Raw genomic sequence first — 9,965 nt, forward strand, 5'->3', positions numbered from 1 at the left:
AACAGATGTTGGGGGTTTCTCGTGGTTATTTTTGAAGTTTGACCAACCTAAAATACGGGGCATCCTGTATGTCCTTCTTACCCCTGAATGCACCACTCTGGCCTCGGTTGAACCCAAACCCAGACTGTATTCTCACAGCCATGTGACCTTCAAGGACCCCGGGGCCGGCGGATTGAGACAAGCTCGGGCTGGCCCACCGTGGAAACAGCAAAGTCCCCGTGGGAACAACACATCGCCACAACACGGACACGCAGGACTGATGGGACGACGGCAAACTATGGACTTCACTTCTGAGAGGAGGAGACGTCTCCACGGAAACAACAACACAAGAACTGGCACACACACACACACACACACACACACACACACACACACACACACACACACACACACACACACACACACACACACACACACACACACACACACACACACACACACACACACACACACACACTCTCTGGCTACTCTGCATTTTCAACCTCCCCTGAGGTTGTGTTAACCAGTAGTTACCATGGCTACAAGCTGTTTGTTTGCTTGCTACCGACACATAAAGGACTGAAAAGTAGCAGCGAGCCAATTTACACTTACTATCAGAAAGGAATTCAAGGATCTTTTGTTGACGTTATGCAACTCAGGGGATGCAAAACTAAATGCATTTGTAGCCTGTTTGCAACACAAGAAAAACACAACAAACAAAAGAAAAACAGCCAGTAAATTAAATAAACTATATAAGAGCAGAAAGAGTTAAAGAGGAAAATAGAAATTAAACATTCTGAGGTGAAAGAGCTGGTTGTTCTGTCGATCTTCTACTAAATCTGTATTAAGAGAGCTGTCAACAGAAGAGGAAGAGGAGATTTAAGCAGCTGACTGCTGGCAGTCTTTGGCAGAGAGCTGCACAGATGAGGTTTCACTTACTGGGCAGCTTTCAGAAAACCAAGCTACAAAAACTTTTAGTCACTACCAGGAACTGGATTCAAGAGCAATATAAAGACTAACAAAGAGCCAAGGACAAGAAAACAACCAACAAAACAACAACAACAACTATTGGTTTGTACTTCTCAACACACAGAGCCAAAGAGCTCACCTGGTGTCACCGGTGATCAATTCAATATCTTAATTATAACAAATAAATCAATGAATGTGAAGGTTGCCTACAGTGGATAAATATCAGCTGACCTCCCCTAAACAAAACCTTTCATCTCATTGTTTCAGTTTAACAGTCCACAACTTTAAAGTGATGTTTAGTAGTACTGTGGTTTATTGAGGTTCTTCTCCACAGTCAGTGTTTTACTACAGTAGATACAGTTTGGAGAAACAGACAGGAAAAAGTAAAAAAATAAAATAAATGTGGATGTATTTAAGACACCTAAAAGACTCAATATCAGTTTAATTATACGCTATATTTAGAATATTATGCTCTCTTAAAAACCACCAGATTCCATTCACAAAAACTGTGGTTTTACCTCACAGAACAAAGGAGTTGTTAATCTCCTGCTGCCTCCATCGGTTAGTTAGTTTGTGTTATTGTGTGACTTTGGTGAATCTGAATTAACCTTTTAAAACACCAAAAGTCACACAATAACAGGGAGGCAGCAGGAGACCAGCTACTCCTGTGTTCTGTGAGGTTAAAATGATGTTTTTATCAATGGAGTCTGGTGGCTTTGAAGAGAGCGTAGATACGTTTCACTTTCAGTACCTCGATAGAAAGGGCCGGCAAGAAAAAGCTGTGAAAATATTCTAAATACTGGTTCTCCTGCTGGTTTATACAAATCGGGGGCGTGAAGTCCGCCATGTACTGTACGGATACAAACAACCCTAATGAGGAAGGAATAATAAAACCCATAAATACAAATGTATCTTCAATGAATAACACTTAAAAAAGTATTAGTAAGAACGTCTTAAAACCTAAAATGTGATCTTCTCAAATAGCCACAGATACATTGCAAACCCCCTTGTTGATAATGATTGTGTCTGTTATCTCGCTGAAGACTGCCTCCATCATCCTCATACGTCAGTGAGTCAGATCTCGTTCACATACATCGTCCTCCCAGGTCTCCTCCTGACCAATCAGAGAGCAGAGACAATCTCAAGAGCGTGTGTGATGACGCAGGACGCCGCGGCCGGCGTGCCCCGAGGTGACAATGTATGAATGTAACGGCAGCAGGGGTGATCTGGGAGTGTGTGTGTGTGTGTGTGTGTGTGTGTGTGTGTGTGTGTGTGTGTGTGTGTGTGTGTGTGTGTGTGTGTGTGTGTTCTGTAGTAAACGGTTAGATAATGTTGGCTGAGTCAGTGCAGCTGTGATGACAGTACTGTGATTCACATATTGCTGACAGTAACACACTTTCCTCTGTGCTGAGTCCATACGGATTGTTGATTAATACAAATGTCTGACTGATTTTTCACCAGTTAAGACGACAACGGTTGTGAGTAACAGGACAAAACAGAGCGCCGCGTCTTCTCCAGTAAAACCATCAGCTGGCTGCGTCAGCTCCACTTCAGTAAGACCCCCCCGCTATGAGTTATGAGTTATGAGTTATGCTGATTAATGCCAAAGTCATCAATGAACACCAGAAAGACAAATAACAGATGTAGGGGGATCTAGAGGATTTTTAACCAAGCTATATTATACTATATTATATTATACTATATTATATCATACTATATTCTATTCTATTATATTATACTATATTATATTATATTATATTATATTATATTATACTATATTATACTATATTATATTATAATATACTATATTATATTATACTATACTATATTATGTTATGTTATATTACATTATATTATCCTATATTATCCTATATTATATTATACTATATTATATTATACTATATTATAGTATAGTATATTATACTATATTATATTATGTTTTATTATACTATATTATAATATACTATATTATATTATGTTATACTATATTATATTATATCATACTATATTATATTAGATTTTATTATACTATATACTATATTATATTATACTATACTATACCATTCTATACTATATTATGTTATGTTATATTACATTACATTATATTATATTATCCTATATTATACTATATTATACTATATTATATTATATTATATTATATTATATTATATTATATTATATTATATTATATTATATTATATCATATTATATTATATTATATGACTCAGTGACTTTAGTTCTAGTAATCATGTGAACTCACTTTACTTATTTTGGCTCTACCATCTAAGACCGTCTATTGTTACCATCAAAACAATATTATATAGTATATAGTATATTATTATAATAGATTCTATACCATTCTAGGTTTAGTTTTGACCTGATGCCTCTTGTTGCACTGCTTATGTCCCCGCTGTGTGACTCATAAAGGATTATCTTATCTTATCTAAACCAAAACAGCTGTTGCATATAAACAAAAACCTACAAAACAACAGAACGTAGACATTGTGCTCTCATAGTGAGTAATGGTAGGCATCAACATGGGGCTATTAGGGGTCTGTGAGCAGCGTTGTTATATTTACCCTGAAATGTGAGCGGATAAGAGGCCGCTGGTGTCTGTGAGGCCACACTGACGCCTCTGACCTCCTCTCTGCCCGTTGTGAACAAAGTGCCAAGCCGGCTCTATCACAACGGGACGGGAGCACTTGGCTGTTCCAACAAGCTGGAGTTGGACCTTCTGTAGCTGCTGGTTCAACGCTTCAACACAACCAACACCCCCCTCAGCCAACTCCAGTGTGTGTTGATATAACGCACTATTTACAGATGGAAACTCAGAAAAACACCTAAAAGTGCCAAATAAATAAACATGATATTCTGGATCATCTTCAGATGAAAACATGTGATAAGTTGATATTCCCCATGTTTGAGGATCACTCTTTAAACATGTATACAGCTCATTCACTATGTGAGTCTCTATAGAGGTTTCTACGCCTCCTTCCTGTCAGTTGAACACAAGAAGAAAAGAAGGAGAAACACTCCTACTGTTAAACATCATGAATTGGATATCAACAGTTTTTGGGCTATGAACAGATATCTCAACGCTGTTTACATGCAGCCACATGCATGTAAACCCAGTCAATGTTTTCCTGTCCAGAGAAATGTTTTTCTCTAATTCCTCATGATACAAACTGATAAATGCACTAGAGGAACAACTATTTCTGTTTCGTTTTGTTCGTCATGTTTTCCGTGTTATAACTCGGCTACAACTGCATGTCATTGTGCATCCCTGTGTTTCATATTGACAATGAATGATCCCTGAATCCCTGAATCCTTGTCCTAAGCTCTGTGGTTCAGAATATAACTTTTCTGTCACCTTTTCCACCCTTTAACCCCTTTTTTTAACCTCGAAAAAATTGCAACTGAAGACAAAAGATTGGTTTCTTTTAACTGCATTTTCTGCTACAGTGACATTCTTACCCTTCGTCACATTTTTTCACTACAAAACCAGGTTTCTACCCTATGATCTCAGCAGCTCATCAGCATGAATCGTTGGCAGCATGTGTTGCTGACGGACAATGAGAGGCTATAAAAGACTGTAGTGATTATAACTCTGTATTCATTGAGCTAATCATTTGGTCAACTAGACACCATCATTATTTCCACTGAGTGGTGCTCAGAGAGCCATTAGATACACTGAAGAGGCTTAAAGAGACTGGACGAACACACTAGCCTTCACATCTATTCATAAAGCAATCATCCACCAGCAGAAGTTTAACCGGTGTCAACGGTGCTCTCACTCACTTTTTCACTCATTCTGATTATTCACTCTGGTATCAGCCGTGTTGGATACACCTGGATCAATACTATGTGAGTGTTGTAAATTCTATTTGTTCCATGTCTTCATAAATGATGATGTCTTACTGTGTGGCGTTCAACAGGAGGAGCTTCAGATCATCAGGATAAAGAACTACAGGAGATTGTGCTTTTGGCTGTTGTTGTTTCTCGGCTGTCTAGCAGTTAATTAGTATTTAAATGTTGAAATTTAAATCAGAAGTGTTTCTTCCTTGCTGCCGTTCGTAGCATCAGTTAGTAGCATCTTAGCTACTAACTGACGCTTCTGAATATGTTTATTATATAACAGATCTATTGCTCGGCAGTTTTACTGTCTAATGCAGATGGATCATTATTTCTGACGGTTATCAGGCAAAATCAAAACCTTTAGCAGTGAAAACCACCATTTCAGATCCATATGATCCATATGAGTGTCACAGTGTAAGCGTCTGCATGGCAGTAATGCAGCATCACCTTTACAGTTTAGTCATTTCTGTGAGTCACCGGTAAGCTGACAAAACATAACTAACTTTTTCTAACTTTTTCTAACTCTGCTTCATAAAGGAACCAGTGAATTCTGCTGTGACGCATCTGAATCATGTACCATGCACTGTGAACTACATGTACCAGGGCTTCACGCTGGACAGCTCCTGTGTGTGTGTGTGTGTGTGTGTGTGTGTGTGTGTGTGTGTGTGTGTGTGTGTGTGTGTGTGTGTGTGTGTGTGTGTGTGTAGTTACCTGTCGTATTCGTAGCCGTGTGTGTGTCAGTCCCCGCAGGCTGTCATGGCTCCCGGGCAGCTCATCCTACTGTTGCTACCCCGCGGTGTCCACACACACACTCACACACAAACACACAAACACACTCACACACACACTCACAGGCTTTCTGACACGGATCACTCCTGTGGAAAACACACAGACATGTTACATGACAGACCTGTCAACACAGGGAGCCAGCAGCATTACAAATGTTTTATCTCTTCTCCGTTGACAGTCGACCGTATCTAAATCACATTTAATCCAAGGTGGCTTTATTTGAATCAAAGTTTGAAAAGAAAAACTGTGTTGCTAAAGCATCAAACTACACATTATGTTTTCAAACACTGCTATCAAACTATCCGTTGGGACAGAGCGTCCCTGGCCGAGGAGAGCGAATGTACATGAGAGGTATCGTATAGCCTGAAGGCCTATAAATTGACAAAGACAGCAGAGATCAACATCTCCTGCCTCTGTTTTCTGTCTCTCTCAGCACAAACGATCAACACATTCTCCAGATTTCATGTCCAACCATTAAACATTAAACATTGATCATGCAACCTTCGGCTCGTGTTATCAAATCCGGAAATTATAAAGCTCAGGTAGAGAGAAAGCTCATAGGTCGACTCCATATTGTACAGCTTCATTATTAAAGCAAACTATAATCCAGCATCACAACCAGCTCCTTTATACATTTCCACTATTCTACTGGACCCTGCAGAGGTGCTCACGGTTCTCCAACAGAACTTTCTAGAACCTTACCCCCGTCCCTGCATCACCAGGAGGACGTACCCTAAACGGCCGAGCCAACAGCCCACACAGTCTGCATCCAACTGCTACCTGGGAGAAGGAAAAGGGAGGAAGAGCGGCGGGTTAGTTGGTTGAGAGGCTCACCGGTGTTGTTCCTGAGCGGCCGGGCCGGTGGACAGAGAGCAGTGAGGAGCTGCCTGGGAGGCAGTGAGAGGACAGTATGAGCACAGCGGTCCAGAAATGCCTCAGATCAAGTTACAGGCCGGTAAATATAGCAGACGCCTATGACCCTCTGCAGGTCACTCAACACTCGGTGGCATTCCAATTAGCTCTTAAAGGACTAGCATTAAGGCTGTTTATAAGCCACGCTGGGCACCGGCATCGGGTCGAACCTCGCTCGGCTAGATAGGATGATTCTCCGCCGGATCATGATTCATCCGCTCTGCATTTCCTCCTGTAACAGTGTCACAGAACTGTAAACTCCCCAAACTGTCACAGAACGTCCGTGAAATTTCACGCAACAAAGTGAAATATTCATAAATTTCACAGCTGATTGTACCAACTGTATTTCAGTTTATACGACCTTCTTTCTACCTGCGAGTGTGTTACTTCTTATGAACTTTACATTTTGATCCTATGTTGTAATTTACTTATTCTATTGAAGATTTTTACTTTATTTACTTACTTTATAATCCTTTAATATTCCCGTAGTGGGGACATTTGCAGGATTGCAGCAGCATAGTGGATCCAACAACAGAAAAACCAAAGTATGTATAATAAATTAGTAATCAGACAGAAGAAATATAATAAATCTGACTGAATGGTTGGGTTCACATTATTGCACATACAGGAAATATAACGTGTTGATATTACACAGTGGTGTCAGTTATTATTTAACACTTAATAAGTATCACTCTATTGTTCATATGCATTTATATTTGATTATATTATTATATTGTATATGCTTATGCGTGCGTATCACTTCTTATGTACTTTAATCTTATGTTATTAATTGTTTTGCTATTTTATTTGCAATATTTACCTCACTGTTATTAACATTCTATTTTTGCACTGGTGTCAGCAACACTTAATAATTATTACTCTTGTTCACGTGTTTATGTTGTTATTCTATTGTTTATTGTTATTCTCCTTTTGTAAACTTTAATCAAACTCTGGTACAATCATTTCATTCAGGATTTATCTTATCTCCCTTATTCCAGTGAATTACTTCTTATACACTTTAATCTTATGTTGTAGTTGTGTCCTTTTCCTATATTTACCTCACTGTTATTACCATTACATTTTTGCACTTGTTTTCAGTATTACTTCTTTAACAATAAAGTCATTATTACACTTTTTCTCCTATGTGTGTATATCTGTATTCTAGTGTTATCTCTGGCACAATCACTTCTCAGGATTAATAACATTACATTACATTACATTACATTACAGTCATTTAGCAGACGCTTTTCTCCAAAGCGACTTACAGTCAGTAGTATGTTACATATCATTCACCCATTCACACACTGATGACAGGCTACCATCAAGGTGCCACCATCAGACTCTAACTAACATTCATCATCAGTCCACACCGATGGCAAGCCTTCGGGTATCGAACCACCGATCCTCTGATTGGAGAACTACCTTGCTCTCCACTACGCCACAGCCTCCGTTTTATATAACGTTTTATCTTATTATAAAGTTGCATACAGGACAACGGAAAAGAAGACAGACGTAGGACTGAGGAGACGGTGACCGTGAGGCGTGTAGCATTACATGGCAGCGGGAGGAGACGGGACACTATGACGGCTCTCAGTTAACCAGCTAACTAACCAGCTAACTAACTAGATAACTAACCAGCTAACTAACTAGATAACTAGCTGTACAGGTGATTGTATCAGAGGTTGAGAGAAATACAAGTTAACACAGGCCGTCTGTGTAACCACAGCAACCGCCCGCAACAGCTAGTTAACTAGCTATTTAGCAACTAGCTAGCCTGTTAGCTAGCTAACTAGCTTTATTGCTAACTAGCTATTTTGCTAGCTAACTAGCTATATTGCTAACTAGCTATTTTGCTAGCTAACTAGCTATATTGCTAACTAGCTAGTTTGCTAGCTAACTAACTATATTGCTAATGTAGCTAGCTAGCTAACTTAGCTAGCTAACTAGCTATATTGCTAACTAGCTATATTGCTAACTAGCTAACTTAGCTAGCTAACTTAGCTAGCTAACTAGCTATATTGCTAACTAGCTAACTTAGCTAGCTAACTCGCTATGTTGCTAACTAGCTAACTTAGCTAGCTAACTAGCTATATTGCTAACTAGCTACATTGCTAGCTAACTAGCTATATTGCTAACTAGCTATATTGCTAACTGGCTAACTTAGCTAGCTAACTAGCTACATTGCTAACTAGCTAACTAGCTACATTGCTAACTAGCTAACTAGCTACATTGCTAACATTGCTAACATTAGCTAACTAGCTATATTGCTAACTGGCTAACTAGCTAACTTAGCTAGCTATATAGCTAACTAGCTATATTGCTAACTAGCTATATTGCTAACTAGCTAACTAGCTACATTGCTAACTAGCTAACTAGCTACATTGCTAGCTAACTAGCTAGATTGCTAACTAGCTAACTAGCTACATTGCTAACTAGCTACATTGCTAACTAGCTACATTGCTAACGTTAGCATCCAGTCAAACAGCTGATCTGTGCTGCGTTCAGGCTCCTCCGCGGTAAACCGACATGTGTGAACGCAGCGTCCAGCGGCCGGTTTACCTGATATTAAACAGCCTCCAGCGGTGTGACGTCGCCGGGCTGCGGGTTGAGAACGTCCCGATCCGGAACGCGGCCCTGAACGCGTCTCAACGGGGGAGCTTTAACGGATGACGTCAGTCCGGGGGGACGGAGCTCATTTCTGATTGGTTCGCCAGCGACACGCCCCCTTTCCCCCCTACACCGTCACCATGGTGATGAGCGTAAACAACAGACGCGGCGTTCAAGGCGAATGGGAAAGATGGGAACTTGTTTGTTTCCAAAAGTAATTCATTTACCTCAGTTTGGACTTTTGCAATTATTTTTAGTAGGTAGTAGAATAATTACTACTGGGTTTAATTAAGAAAAGTAAAGTAAGAAAATACAAATATTAAATAAAATATTATTAAATAATAAAGATAAATATACAAAAAAATCAGTAATTTATTTTAAATCACTTCTTAAAACCCATATTTACACACTGTTGTCTTTTTACTGTTTCACATTTTTTTTGTATTATTTTTAATCTTATTTTTTTATGCTCGTTCGCTGCACTTATTGTATTCGTATTAGTTTGTTGCACTTATTGTTTTTGTATTAGTTTTTGCACTTATTGTATTCGTATTAGTTTGTTTCTGTACTTTTGCTCTGGTTTATGCTTTAAGATGCTTGTTTAAGAAAGGAGATGCACTTATGACTTCTGGTGACTAGTAGTTCTCTTTGTTGAATACACTTATTGTAAGTCGCTTTGGATAAAAGCGTCTGCTAAATGACTGTAATGTAATATGTAATGTGATGTAATGTAATGTGATGCTGCTGTATAAATAGAGTTTTACATGGGCTATAGTGCTGGTGCTTTTTATTTATATTAAAGTGACAGTGAGGAGCTTTTATCTGGTTCTGATCCAGTCTCAGTTTAGTCCTGG

The 9,965-nt window shown here is 39.1% G+C and overlaps 1 protein-coding gene across 1 annotated transcript in view; it reads right to left on the reverse strand.

Moving 5' to 3' along the window:
• Nucleotides 1-9,121, reverse strand: part of usp2a (ubiquitin specific peptidase 2a) — a 43,263-nt gene extending 34,142 nt beyond the window's left edge. The window contains exons 1-2 of the mRNA XM_054598215.1: nucleotides 9,064-9,121; nucleotides 5,515-5,678 (exon numbers count right to left, since the gene is read on the reverse strand). The gene's annotated coding sequence lies outside the window, so the exon portion shown is untranslated. The remainder of the gene's footprint in view (nucleotides 1-5,514; nucleotides 5,679-9,063) is intronic.
• Between the last annotated feature and the right edge of the window lie 844 nt (nucleotides 9,122-9,965).

This window comes from Anoplopoma fimbria, chromosome 1, assembly GCF_027596085.1.
Source record: "Anoplopoma fimbria isolate UVic2021 breed Golden Eagle Sablefish chromosome 1, Afim_UVic_2022, whole genome shotgun sequence".
Taxonomy (NCBI): Eukaryota; Metazoa; Chordata; class Actinopteri; order Perciformes; family Anoplopomatidae; genus Anoplopoma; species Anoplopoma fimbria.